The sequence below is a fragment of the Euleptes europaea genome, chromosome 3, assembly GCF_029931775.1.
Source record: "Euleptes europaea isolate rEulEur1 chromosome 3, rEulEur1.hap1, whole genome shotgun sequence".
NCBI classification, from domain to species: domain Eukaryota; kingdom Metazoa; phylum Chordata; class Lepidosauria; order Squamata; family Sphaerodactylidae; genus Euleptes; species Euleptes europaea.
In genome coordinates this window covers 60788995-60803712 of record NC_079314.1, presented here as the reverse complement: position 1 = coordinate 60803712, position 14718 = coordinate 60788995, and the positions used below count along the sequence as shown (strand labels likewise).

At 44.6% G+C, this 14718-nt stretch overlaps 1 protein-coding gene across 1 annotated transcript in view; it reads left to right on the top strand.

Annotated features, from left to right (window-relative positions):
* Nucleotides 1-436: 436 nt before the first annotated feature.
* Nucleotides 437-14718, top strand: part of TES (testin LIM domain protein) — a 29037-nt gene continuing 14755 nt past the window's right edge. Inside the window, exon 1 of the mRNA XM_056846164.1 lies at nucleotides 437-461. The gene's annotated coding sequence lies outside the window, so the exon portion shown is untranslated. The remainder of the gene's footprint in view (nucleotides 462-14718) is intronic.

The following is a 14718-nucleotide window of genomic DNA, read 5'->3' as shown; positions in this document are numbered from 1 at the left end:
GCCAAAAGGTCCGGACGAGAAAGAGAAGCAGAAAAGGGCCCGCCGTCGCTTGCACCACGGGAGGCTCTTCTCCAAGCGGCCGCGGCGGAGCCAACACCTGGGCCCAAGGCTGCCTTCCCCGCCCGCAGCCCGGCTGAGCAGAGGTCTATTCGGGGGGGGGGGGAGAACGTCGCGATTGGCTCCCAGACCTGCGAGCTGCTGAGCCCTGATTGGCTGCAGGGGGTTCCTTTGTTCCTTTCCAGGCTGCCGCAGAGAGAGCGGAAGTTTGACTCGGCGGAGCGGCGGCTGCGAACGCGCAAAGGGCAGGTCGCGACCCGGAGCCCCCTCCCGTCCCCTCCCCTCCCCGACGCGGGCGGAGGGAGAGAAAAAGCCGCCCCCGCCGCCGCCTGGCTCGGCCCTGCGCGTGGTGCGCGCGTCTCAGAGAGGCGTCCAGCATGGATTTGGAGAGCAAAGTGAAGAAGGTAAGAAAAGAGGTGGCGGCGGCTGACTCCTGACCGGTTCTTGGGAAGTTACCTGGCCAACGCCTGGATTCTCTTGGCCCGGCGTTGTTCTTTCCCTCCCTTTGTAGGAAGCCCAAGCCGGCACCCACATCAGTGGCAGACAGCTGCTGCACATGTGCCGACAAGATCTCTGGAGGGGGAAGCGATTCCTACGGAAGCGGCTGTGTCCTCTGCCCCTTGCCAGGTTTCACTGGATCTGCGCTTGTTGGGGAACTCCTACTCTAAATGGGGGAGTTAGCTATTTGAAACACAGCTGTCAAGAGTCCTGAGCGGAGTTGCTCCAGTTTACGCCCATGAAACGAATGGGCTTCAGCTGGAGTGACTCTGTATAAAATATTGTCGAAGGCTTTCACGGTCAGAGTTCATTGGTTCTTGTAGGTTATCCAGGCTGTGTAACCGTGGTCTTGGTATTTTCTTTCCTGACGTTTCACCAGCAGCTGTGGCAGGCATCTTCAGAGGGGTAACCCTGAAGGACTGTGTCTCTCAGTGTCAAGTGTGTAGGAAGAGTAATATATAGTCAGAAAGTCAGAAATAATATATAGTCACAAACAGGACACAGGGTCTTATTACAAGACACTGAAAGACTGGACAATTCTACCAACTATTTTGTCAGATTGCACAGAGAAGCCATTGAAATTCATAAACATCAGCACAACTTTAACAGAAAAGAAGAGAGTTTAAGAATGAATAAGGCTTGGCTTCCTGTCTTGAAAACCACCAGACTAACAAAGACTACAGTCAACAATAGCCATGCAGATTAGCTTTGGATTTCACACATTAACAGATCACTTCAGGATACAATGGTTCCATATTAACATACCACACCCTCATTAGCACATTATCTTGATACTTACAGGACCATGGTTAGCACATTACCTTTGTTACTTTTTGCAGGACAATGATTCAGCTCAAACCCAACCCCTTTATGACTATATATTACTCTTCCTACACACTTGACACTGAGAGACACTGTCCTTCAGTGTTACTTCTCTGAAGATGCCGGCCACAGCTGTTGGCGAAACATCAAGAAAGAAAATATCAAGACCACGGTTACACAGCCCGGATAACCTACAAAAACCAATGACTCTGTATAGTTTCTCTTATCTGAGTTTTATTTCTTTATGTTTAAGACTTGCTATGGAGCTGGCCATCTCTGAAGGTGGGACCTGGAGTGGTGTTTGTAAGCTGCCAGGAAGCTGAATTAAGTTTACAGAGAACGATATAGCTATAATTTTCGTCATGGTGTCCATTGGTCCCAGAATAAGGCTGAAGGTGGTGAAATTCTATTCCAGACATGCTTTAATCTTAATAATGTACATTAATCGGTCATTTTATGATGTGTGGGGAGAGTAGCACATATGGACCAAAAAACTTTTAACAAGTTCATTCTACTAAATAAAAAAAAATTGGGAGAAAGGCAGGCTTATGATTTCTTTTAAGCAATGAAACTGTTTAGTTTTATTTTCCTCCTGTGAAGTAATTTTTATCTTGTTCTATGATCTTTACTCTCATTTACACAATTAATGGTAGATTGACCTTTCTTTTGCTGTCCATTCACAGCTGATTTATGGTGACCCCCATAGGGTTTTCAAGACAAGAGAAGTTCATAGGTGGTTTGCCATTGCCTGCCTCCAAGGCCCACCCCTGGTATTCTTTGGAGGTCTCCCATCTGATATTTGCCAGGGTCAAGGCTGAGATTGTGTGACCGGCCCAAGGTCACCCCTCAAGTTTCTATGGTAGAGTGGGGATTCGAACCTGGGTTTCCCAGATCCTAGTCCGGCCCTTGAACTGTTGCACCAGGCTGGCTCTCAGACTGACCTATCAGTGGCTAAATATAGCCAGAGGACTAAATGGAACTTCCATGCTTAGGAGCACTACATCTCTGAATGAGAGGCTGGGGTTGGGACGGATATGTCACTGCTATGCATCTGTGGGAAAGAAGATGCTAGACTAGATGAACCATTAGTCTAATCCAGCTGGATTTTTTTTACGTTCTTAACCACCGCTCTTAACCACTACACCATGCTGGGTTTCTCTACACCAACTGGCTCTCTTTAAAGTGTTGGTTTGGAGCAGTGGACTGTAATCTGGTTAACTGGGTTGGTTTCCTCACTCCTCCACATGAAGCCAGCTACATGACCTTGGGCTAGTCACAGTTCTCTTAGAGCTCTCTCATCCCCACCTACCTCACAGGGTGTCTGTTGTGGGGAGGGGAAGGTGATTGGAAGCCGCTTTTATTCTTCCTTAAGCGGTAGAGAAAGTTGGCATATAAAAACCAACTCTTCTTCTACATCATTGCTTTGTAAGTGTAAATTGCCTTGTAAATATAAAACACGTTAACAGACCACAAAGGTTCTAGGTAAAGAAAATTATGTAAGATTGCAGTCAATCTGTTTGAATTGCTTCCATATAGGAAGACTACATGCAACAGTAAGTTTGTGACCCTGTGCTGGTATAGTTCACTTATTTCCCTGTTGCAGCAACTGGATTGTAGTTGAGCATATGAAACCATTTTATACCATCAGATCATTGGTCTATCAAGGTCCATATTGTCTGCACTCCAGGGTCTCACATTACGTATTATCTGATCTTTTCAACTGGAGATGCCAGGTTTTGAACCTGTGATCTTCCTCATGAAAAAAGCTGCTCAGTCACTGAGCCACAGTTGTAGCAAAGAGCAGTGGGAGAGGAAGGACAGATAAATGAATTGTTTGAACACCAGGATGGATTATGTTAACTGCTGCATACTCAGAGCCCATTTGCACAGATTTCTTCCTTATTACTTGGTGCTGATCCAGCTAGTGCAGTGGTTCCCAACCTTTTTTTGACCAGGGACCACAAGGACTTTTTTGTTTGGTGCAGGGACCCCAAGGTTCAAAATAAAAATTCTGAGAATTTGAAAATAAACTTTAATCATAACTGTTAGTTAAACATTAAGCTTAGAATAATATTTTAATATATATTTTTATAATAGAGAACTTTTAATTGAAAATATTAATTTATTATGGGTTTATAACTTTGTTTCGTGGACCTTAATTTAGCTCTCGCGGACCCCTGCGGGTCCACGGACCCCTGGTTGGGAACCAGTGAGCTAGTGAGAGAGTAGGAGAGGTAAAGGAACTGGTTAAATACCAAATTATGTGTCTGTTTTCTGCCCTGGAAGACTGATGGTTTCAGGAACGATCACAAGTTCTGAGCACAACTTGTGGAAGCACTGTAAGTAGGCCAGATGATGCTCCATACCTATGTATGTTTTGCTCCACAAGTAAGTCCTACATGGGGCTTACTCCCAGGAAAACAGGCATATGATTACAGTCCCAGTGAGCGTCATGTTTCATTTTCACATAAATGCCAGGTTCAAATTAACCCTTTATCCATCCCATGATACTCTTGTGCACAGTCCACGAACATCAACCGTTACATTTCTGAACTATCAGTAAATAAGTTGGAGTTACAGAAGGAATCTTAAGTAATGAACTTGGTGATAAACTAGAGAGCCAGCGTGGTGTGGTGGGTAGAATGTCAGATCAGAATCTGGGAGACACGGGTTCAAATCCATCCTGACTCTGCCATGGCTACTCATTGGGCAATCTTTAGTCAGTTTCTCTCAAACCTAATCCTCCTTCACAGGGTGGTTTTTGTGAGGAAGGGAGAACAATGATATCAGCCTCTTTAGGTCCCCACTAAGGAGAAAAGTAATGCATCAAAAAAGCGAAATGAAGGTAATTTCTCCATCTCTTCGCTGATCAGAATTTAGTATCTTCAGAATTAATCTGCTTCTAAATGCCAGAAAAGAAAGATATTTTGCATAGAAGGGAAATAATGCTGTTCTTATCTCAAATTGTTTTTTTCAAGAGGGCATATTAATTGGAGATAGAATCAGGGAATTCCATTTATACTATTTATAATCTGTTTATATTCTGACTTTTCTTAGTTGTTCAGATGGTGTAACTTTTCATATAGTATAGGTAAGGGGTATGAAATAATTGCTAGTGACTAAAAAATGAAAGCAGACTCCGGGAATATTACTGACGCGCTCACATGCAGCTTTCTGTTTATACCTGATTCTGTGCCAGATTTTGATCAGACGCTTTGCTAAACTCCGTGTGGGAATATCGGATTATTACCAAAAGGTTGTTTTTAAAGTCCATTTAAACTGCTGATGAAAGTGATAGTTGAGCAGCGTAGCTCTTTCTCTCATTTTACACACAGCTGGTGATATTGGAATAGGGCCAGGGTGAGCTGCATTCAAGCCTCCAATCTGCCACAAAAGCTCACTGGGTGTCCTGGGATACTTTGTCTTGGCTTAGCCTACTTTACAGGGTTGTTGAGAGGATAAAACTGGGGGTACACTACTCTGAGCTCCTTTTGGAAGAAGGCTGGAATAAAAATCTCACTTTAAAAAACTGCATGCAGACAACTTTCACAAGGAAATGCATCTGTTTCTTTGTAATATTTTGACCACTAATTGTTAAAGATTTGGATGTATTTTCCATCCTGCATTAATTATGATGTCCCTATAACAAATTTTGAGGAAGAGACCCTCTTCTCCCTTGTGGCAGTGCATTATTAGAATTGTCTAGGAAATAGGAACACTTCAATAGAGACTGTGAAAATGATCCTGCATCTGTCACTTCAGTAAGTGTGTTGAAAACATGAAAAATGTTTCCAGTGGACATCTTGAAGTTTGCTCACAAGATACATAAAGAAATGTATCTTGTGGTGGGTAGTAGGGGGCAGAACTTGCCATGAATAGAAATTTATGAATGATACCTTCACTGTTTTGAATACATCCATCCAAAAGGCCTTTGTTTAGAAGTAAGTGGAAATAAATGTTTATGGAGGGCTTAAAAGATCCAGTTCTAGGAGAATATAAAATCCAGTAAAGATAAACAGTATGCCGTCATGAGCATAAACAGTACGTTGTTTCAAAGTAACAGTGTAATCTCAGAATCTGCAGGTTTGGGTAAGGAAGCATGAGTTATTCATTCTTCTGCATGAATAACTGTAATAATAGTCTGTTTTCTGCAATCCATAGTACAAGAAGTGTAATGTGATTAGTTCATTCCAGCGTCAGCACCTGAATGCTCTGAGACTTCAGGGTCCCAGATGCAATGATGGACATAAATCTCAAAGGCTGGAGGCCTTCCAGTCTTTTGACCCTGTCCAAAATTAGAAGGCCCATGGAAAAAGTCAATCTTAAAATCTGCTTTTTCTATTTGCTATTTTAGACTCTAAAACCAAGCAGGCTTTACAAAGCAGATCTCTGCATATAAAAGTCATGAGTTGATATGTGGCTTGACCAACCTTTGATTTTGCTCAGAACCATCAATTATGTAAGGCGACTAAAGCAACACCTTTCTTCTCTTCTTAAAAACTGTTCTTCACCACTTTATACGGCATGCATATTTTACAATATGACACTACAGAGAAAGATTGGTAATGTTAATAAATGTGAGCTGGCACACGTCTCCTTTTATCAAAACTTCGCCTCTGGATTCTCAAAATCTCTAGTTGGTGGGAAGAAGGTAGTATACGTGTGGGAGAAATGGGAGTGTTATTTCCTGTCAGTCTTTTCAAACTGATGGTGAACAGGTTATGCTGTGTTTCAAATGGTGGAGATTCAGTAGCAGGGCACATAGACCTATCTAAGTGAACACATTGCATAGTCTTCATAGTTCCCCAGAGAATCTGAAGGATTTCTTGTACTAGTTTGAGTTTTACAAATTATTTTATACTTACGTGCATTTATTTCCTAATTTTGGAGCTTTCAGAAATGCTGAATACTGTACATTCAATGTACATTGGATTTTACTGGATTTTACTGTGTGAAACAGCAAAATCCCCTAGTAAATCATCGCTACAGTGCATTGAAAGTCATTAAGTCAGCATGTGTGACTAATGATTTAATGACTAGGTGTCTAATGATTTAACATTTGAAACTATCTTGAACCAAGTCTGACCACTGGCTAGCTCGGTATTGTCTACTCTGTCTGGCAGCCGTTCTCCAAGGTCTCAGGCAGAGAAGGGTCTTTCCCAACTCTTTCTACCTGACATCATCTTAGCTGGAGATACCTGGGATGAGTGTGGTGGGGGCTACATGCAAAGCAGGTATTCTGCTAATGTACACAGCCATTCCCATTTTTCAGTGATTGAGTTGAGTCTAGCTTCATAGAATATTACTTCAGGTGAAAGAATGATGTGACAGGAGAGATCTTAAGCACTATGGTGTTTATAAAGCAGCTGGTGTTTGCCTTGCATGCCTGTTTTGGGGAAAATTAAGGAAAGCTGGACCCAAGCTTAATATGCAAACTGAAGCATTCATGTGTTCTGTATCTTTAAGGCTTATATAGCACTAGACTGAAGCTTTTAAATTTACTTGAATGTATCTTGTTGTTTTTTTTGTCCAGGGTTCAATTGGAAGCAGGAAGAAGCAGGAATGAAAGTTACTTACTTTTTTCACCGGGCTGGCTTTGCTGGGGAAGGTGTGGGGTAGTACTCTCTCTTTCAGCAAGCTTGAAATGGAAAATAGGATGTACCACTTCAGACTCAGTAAAAGCTTACTTTCCCTACTTAGATAGAGGTTCAAAGCATGTAAAAGAGTGGAAAATGAGGGTCTCCAGAGGGGTCTACAGATAAATACCACAGTGAACAGTAATTCAAAATATTGTACCTAGTTTGTGGCAAGTAGGAAGAAGTAGGACTTTATCCCGGGTGTTGTCCTGTGATTTCCATGCCATGTGTGATTTCCATGTCATGTGTAAAAGTTGAGGATGATAACCCTGGATCTATAATCTCTGAGAAAAAGAATTCTTTTTCACAAAGTCCGGAGCGTCTCCAGAGTTTGAGCATTCGAGACTTGGTAATTACCAATACTTAGTATAATAATTCATGGAGAGTATTAATGTGTTAGGAATATCTTTAAAATTAGTGAAATCTTTCTTGCATGCAAAGCTTTATAGCCCCCAGGTCACACAGTGTGGATTTGTGGTTAGAATGTCAGACTAGCAACTGGGAGACCCAGGTTTGAATCCCCAATTTGTAGTGGAAGCTTGTAAGGTGACCTTGGACTAGTCACTAAATCTCAGCCAAACCTACCTCACAGGATGATTGTTAGGATAAAATGGAGCAGGGGAGAATGATACTGTATTGTTAGGTTGCTTTGGGCCCCCATTGGAGGAAAAATAGGGTATAAATATTTACCTTTTCTAACACTTGTATTTCAGGAGTTTGTTAGTCTCTGAGGCTCTGAGACAATACAGTGAGCCTAATGCACTGTATATTTTTGACAGAGGCTATAATTTTTCCCTAGTGTCTGTGTTTCCCATTAACTTCACCATGGAGCTGAAGAGAGGCTCTACCATTGGTGCTCTATTAAACCCCTGTTAGTTAAGCTTTTGTTCTAATCTAGCATCGGCTTTGCCCTGTCTGTGACACTGGTGAACTCTATAAATGAGTCACTGGGTCACAGCCGTGCCTTTCTGTTGCACGCTGTGATCTCATAGCTTGCTGGAGGCAAGGAGAGGCTGGCATTGAAGCATCTCATAGACGTTAACTGTACAGAATTTGGGTCTCTGTAAAAACATTCTTCTGGTTGCAGAGAAAGGAAGGGGGAGACATAATTGGTGGGCTGTTCTTTTAGTAGTAATTGTGAGCATCTGTCTTTATATGAAATTTAAATTCTGGTTGGCAGCTGAATAATGCAAGTAAGAAAAGGAAAGTTCCATGAGAGGCAAGCTGGTAAAAATGGTGCACCGCAAGTAATACTTAACATGCTGAAGCAAAGTTTCTCCTTCTGTTCATTGCAAAATGCCACTTGGCATTTGCATGTGCCAGTGCCCTTCCTAATGCTTGGTGTTTTGCAGCTGCTGTCTTGGAAACCAGTTCAAAGAGAAAACTGCAGTCCGATCCCAGTTTTCATCAGTTAATAGCAGATTGAATTTCATGGTTTTACAGGAAGGCTAAAATGGAAAACGTCTGTTTTGTAACACCAGTTTCAAAATTCTTTACTACACAGGTCATTTTGTATGAGTAAGATTATTCTACATTATAGTCAGCCTTGCTGATTAGCAGTATAAACCTGCATTCCCTTGGGAAGTCTCTTAAGGCTGGTCTAGGCAATCATCAGCACAATCTGAAGCAGAATTCCACTTTTCTAAGCCCTTGACTTCAGTGGACTTAGAAAAAGGTACTCTGCTAAGCATTGCACTGTGTATGATGTTTCTGTGAGGTGGTAGTTGGGAGGAATAATTCCAGTAATCAGCTTAAATGAATGTTATAAAAAACAAGTGGGGACCCACAAGGACTTGCAGAAGGTATCTCATCTTCCCCCATTATTCTTTCCCTTTTATGAAGGCCCCCATAGCCTCTCCCCTTTTCCTGTTTCCATCTCCCCTTCCCACCCAACATCTAACATATATTTATCTGCCCCTTTGTGTTCAGCTTTCCATCTTCCTCCTGTCAGTAGCCTCTACCTAGGAAAACTATAGCTCAGTTGTGTGGTGCCAGCCACTGAGCAAGGCCCACTTGCATGGTAGGGGGCCCTCAAGGGCTTGTGAGGGGACACTTCACTTTGCCCTGTATCCCCTTGCCCACACCATTTCTTCTTTCCTGCCTCCTGGCAACCCCCATATGGTCTCCCCTTTCCCTGCCTCATTCTCACCTTTTCAGCCATTCACCAACCTACCTTTTATCTACCTTCCATCCATCTTCAGCTATAGTATTTATTTACACCCAACCTTTCTCCACAGTGGGGACCAAAGCAGCTTACATTAATCCCCTTTCCTCCTTTTTATCCTCACAACAACCCTGTGAGGTAGGACAGGCTGAAAGTATGTGATTAGCCCCAAATCATCCAGTGAGCTTCCATAGCCAGATGCGGATTTGAGCCTGGGTCTCTCAGACCCTACTCTGATGGTCTGTCTGCTACTTCACATTGGCTTTAGGGTGGCAGCTGTTGAAGAGTAGCAAGCAGCCAAGCCTAAGTGAATCATGCAGTCAGAAGGTATCAAGTCACCTGGTGATTGCTTTCAGACCTGGCTCAATGAGTCTTCCCTCAAAAGCCAAAACAGCCCTGGTACGGGCCTTGTCCCCCTCCCCTTGCCTTTTACTCACATAAACCAAGCCTTGGAATGCTATGGTTGCCTAGCAATGGCCACTGAGGGAATCAAAGTCACCCAGTGGTTGCTACCTGACCTAGGGTGCCAACCTCCAGGTGGAGCCTGGAGACCTGGAATTACAACTGATCTCGAGGTGGCAGAGCGTTGTTCCCCTGGAGAAAATGACTGCTTTGGAGATTGGACTCTATGGCCTTATATTGGGCTGAGGCCCCTCCCCTCCCCAAACCCTCTCCTCCCAAATTCCACCCCAAAATGTCCAGGAATTTCTCAGCTTGGAGATGGCAATCCTAGTCAGGCCTGGCCCCAATGAGCCCGGTCTCGGCTGGGGAGAGCGGGGTATTAAATTGAAACAATATATAAAACAGCCCTGGAAAGGATCCTGCCCTCTCCCCCTGCCTTTTTATTCACAGAAACCCAGCCTGGAAAGCTGTGGTTTCGTAGCAATGGCCACTGAGGGAATCTGTTTCTTAAAGCTTCAGGTGCTCCTTTTATCATTTTGTGGTTTTTACCCCCCCCCATGTGTGTGTTTTTAGATTTCACATCTTTCTGCAAACCTGGGGCCCTTTTCAGATTTGTAGAAAAATCTGTTTTACAGTTAACAGCTCCAATCACTGGATTTAAGTATCCTCAGATTTGGGCTACTTCGCTATTAGTAGATAGGTGTTAAGTGACTCAGTTAAATCTGTATGTTGAAATAGTACCTCTTAAAGAGAAATCAATTATTTAGTTTACAAGCCAAGGTAACCATGGACTGTTTAATGCCCTGTAGTTCTAAAGATATTCTTCTGTGTTTTTCTATTTACCTTGTATTTAATAGCAATAAATTATCTTTTCATATATCTGTAATACTGTTATATATATTATTTCAGTAATCCTCACAACAGTACTGTGACAAAGACACAGTGCTGCTATATTGCAGATGAGAATTGAGGCTGAAAGAGGAAGACTTGCCTATGGTTATGCAGTGAACTCATAGTTGACCTCAGACTTGAAGGCTTCCCTCCCCCACCCCTGGCTATAGTTCATGCTCTTAACCTCTATGCTACACCAGCTCATACACACACAGAAAGCTGCCTTACACCAATAGCATCTATCAAGCTCAGCCTTATTCACTGTCTGCATTGACTTTCCAGGATTTGGGGCAGAGAAGGGTCTTTCCCTGGAATCTGAGGCCCTTTAGCAGGCGATACCAGGTACTGAACCTGAGACCTTCTGCAGGCACAGGAATTCTACTGTGTATCGAGAGTTTATTTTATTTTCATTTGTAGTCCATCTTTCTCATTGGGACTCAAGGTGGATTGCAAGAACGATTGACTGAATAGGTTGGTCAGTAAGCTGATTACGTAATGTGATATCATTTGAATGAAAACAGTATTTGAATCTAACAATAAAGATACTGGAGTGAATAAAGGCTTCTTCACTGTCTCTGTATGTGGATCTTTATTGTATGTGAGTCTGAAGAGACTGGGGAAGCCCACTTGTACTGTAATGTTGTGTGTGCATTGGAGCACACATGGAGCATTAGGCTACAGCCACTGTGCCCAAGATCAGCATAAATGGGGTATAAACTGCAGGCATCTTTGGGGGATGGAGTATCTGTGTGGTTGTTTTGGTGAGATGTGTAAGCTGCCTTGAACCACAAGGGAAGGCAGGATATAAGTATTTTAATAAACCAATAATGAATAAGATCAGAATTCCAAAAGGCTCCCAGTTCTACCCACATCAAAGGATTTATGCCTACAGACAGAGGAGAAACCAGCTCAGCCAATATCTTATTTAACTGCTACTAGTAAGATGTCCCCACCTTTCACCCCTACTAGAAATGCCTCAGGCCATGTTGAAGGATGTGGCCAGTGTCAACCCATCCTTGCTGGTACTGTCTTGTGTGATAGCCTGGAGAAGAGCTTGGTCGCATGCAATTTGTTTAGTGCATTTGTCCTGCATCTCCTCCAAGGAGCTCAGTGTAGTATATTCCTGGCTTCTCACAACCACCCTGTGAAGTTGTTTAACTGAGAATTACTGGCTCAAGGTCACCCAGTTAAATTTCATGGCAAGTGGGGATTTGAATCCAGGTCTCAGCCTTCTGAGGTCAGTACAATGAGTAGAAGAAGAGTTGGTTTTTATATGCTGACTTTTTCTACCACTTAAGGAAGAATCAAATCAGCTTACAATCACCTTTCCCTCTCCACAGCAGGCACCCTGTGAGGTAGGTGAGGTTGAGAGAGCTCTATAGGAGCTGTGATTAGCCCAAGGTCACCCAGCTGGCTTCATGTGTAGGAGTGGGGAAACCTACCCAGTTCACCAGATTAGTGTCCACCGCTCATGTGGAGGAGTGGGGAATCAAACTGGGTTCCCCAGACTAAAGTCCACCGCTCCAAACCACCTCTCTTAACCACTACACCATGTTGGCTTGCTGGGGGGAAAGTGTAGACGACTGGGGAAGGCAATGGCAAACCACCCCGTAAACACAGTCTGCCTAGTAAAGGTCATGATATGATGTCACTCCCTGGGTCAGTAAAGACTCAGTGCTTGCACAGGGGACTACCTTTACCTTTTACTTCCTTGGTCCTAGTCCAGCACTCTGATTACTACGTCACACTGTCAGTTGTGAATAGAAGCCCATTAATTCTTGTTGTCCTTTATATTTGGACATCTCTGAGTGAGCAGTATAGCTGTACTTGCTTTGTACACTAGCAGTGCAGCTGTATTTGCTTCTTATTTGTTTCTCATTAATGGGTGAATATGATGCAGGAGGTAAAATTATTCTGATGACAAGTCATTCTCTACCACTTAAGGGAGAATCAAACTGGCTTACAATCACCTTCCCTTCCCCACAACAGGCACCCTGTGAGGTAGGTGAGGCTGAGAGTGTCACTAGTCCAAGGTCACCCAGCAGGCTTCATTTGTGTAGGAGTGGGGAAACCAATCCAGTTCACCAGATTAGCCTCCGCTTCTCATGTGGAGGAGTGGGGGGAATCAAACCCGGTTCTCCAGATCAGAGTCCACTGCTTCCAACCACTGCTCTTAACCACTACACCATGCTGGCTCTCAGCTGTTGAAATCTGGTTGTGAGAGGCAGACAAGCTTTTGTGCCCAATATATTTTTTTAAAAAGCACCGCAGTGTGTACTGACAAAATGTTGCTGTGCCATCGATCAAAAGAGGGAGAAGGAATAGACTTGGTCATATACACTGGGGAAGAATTGAGGCCGTCATGCTGCTAGTGCCTCAGACGGCTTCCCTTGGTTCATTACTGGAATCCTGCCATATGGCTGCTGTTGTTTCCATGGCTGTATTTAATGTGCTGGCCACCATGGTGATTTATAGATGATATTTAGTGACAGTGTCTTCGGGTTTATTCCAAGTGTACCCATTTGTTTATTTACAACTCCAATGAGAGCATACAATTTTACTTGATGGGGATCTTCATGTAGTATACCATCTAGGCCAGTGATGGCGAACCTTTTAGAGACCGAGTGCCCAAACTGCAACCCAAAACCCACTTATTTATCGCCAAGTGCCAACACGGCAATTTAACCTGAATACTGAGGTTTTAGTTTAGAAAAAACAACTCTTACATTCACATCTTTTGCCTTAAAGGAAAAACACAATAACAGAGCTTTCAATGATACAAACAACATTTTAATGAAAGGTAAAAGTTTGCATTTGGCATGCTTTTGAACAATTAATGTGATTTTTGCTGTTGTGTGCATGCTGATAATTTGTCTAACCTTGGCTCATACTTTGTAAGTTTGAGAGTAACACATGCAGCACTCAGGTCATCTGTTAGTCCTTCACTCCCTCTGGGATCCTACACTCCCTCTGGAATCCTTCACTCCCTCTGGGCTCTCTCACTCCCCCTGCAAAGGTTGGGTAGATCTTGTCTTATTTAAGTGGCAATCTTTTGACCACATTTTAAGAAATAAGGACTCAAGGACTAGCACTTTAAACCTCACCCCTAATGTGGTTTGCCAGAAGATCCAGTTGGGAAACCAGAAATAATTCTCCTGGGGCTGGATTTGAGCCAAGGGCCTCCATCTGTGACCCTTACACTTATTAGACCAGCAGGTCTCCAGCTTTGGGGAAGGGAGGTAGAAGGTCTTTTAGATTCTCTTCTAAACAGTGTGAAGGGCTAGCAGACAACAATATCTGTCCCGGGACGGGGGTCCAGCCTTCTCCCCAACCACTCATGTACTGGTCGGCACTCAGCCACGTCCACAGTGTGTCCCTCTTCCCTTGCAGTGTCCAACGGGCGAGGAGGAAGACGAGGGGATTCCGCCGCCAGCGCGGCAACCAGGGCAGTGCAGGCCCCGGCCGCCGCCATGAAGGCTTGGGCGGAAGACATCCGCCCTGCCCAACAGCTGACGGGCGGGCCCGAGGCCGGAATTACCGTGCCACACGCACGCCACCATGGGGCGAGGAGGAGACGGAGGCTTCCGCCTCCCCACCATTTGGGGAATTTCCGGGAGGGAGATTGAGGGCAGGGGCGGGACCTCTCGGGCTGAGAGGATAAGAGGCCAGAGAGAAAAACCGCCGGGGAGGATGAATGCGAGAGGTTGCTGGAGCTGAGTGCTCGGAGGCACCCTGGCAGGAACCCCTGCAGTCACCGTCCAAAGGGACGAAGCAGAATGCCCCGCCGACCGTGGCAGCCCAGGAGGACCTGGCGTCACATGGCCGGGAAGGGAGGAGCCAGACGCCACGGCAACACGGCACAGGGGCGGCGGAGCCCAAGAGACGCCGCCGCCGGGAACCATGAGGCAAGGCGCTCGGCCACAGCCTCCCCCATCCAAGCCGGAGCGGCGCCAAGGAACAGCTGACCTGTGGCCACAGCTCAGCTGAGAGAGAGAGAGGGGCCCAGAACTGGGGAGGCCTTTTGGAGCCCCGGAAGCACAGGACGGGAGGCTTGGGAGGGGGCGGACGTTGTCATGCAACCGCAGTGAGCCACTTACCCACGCGTGCCGGCAGAGAGGGCACAGCTTGCCGACTTTGGCACGCGTGCCATAGGTTCACCAACACGGATCTAGGCTGATCTAGTATCTGTACCTCCCGCACACACACACACACAAGCATTTGAGTGGCCATAGAAAGAAATTGAAACTA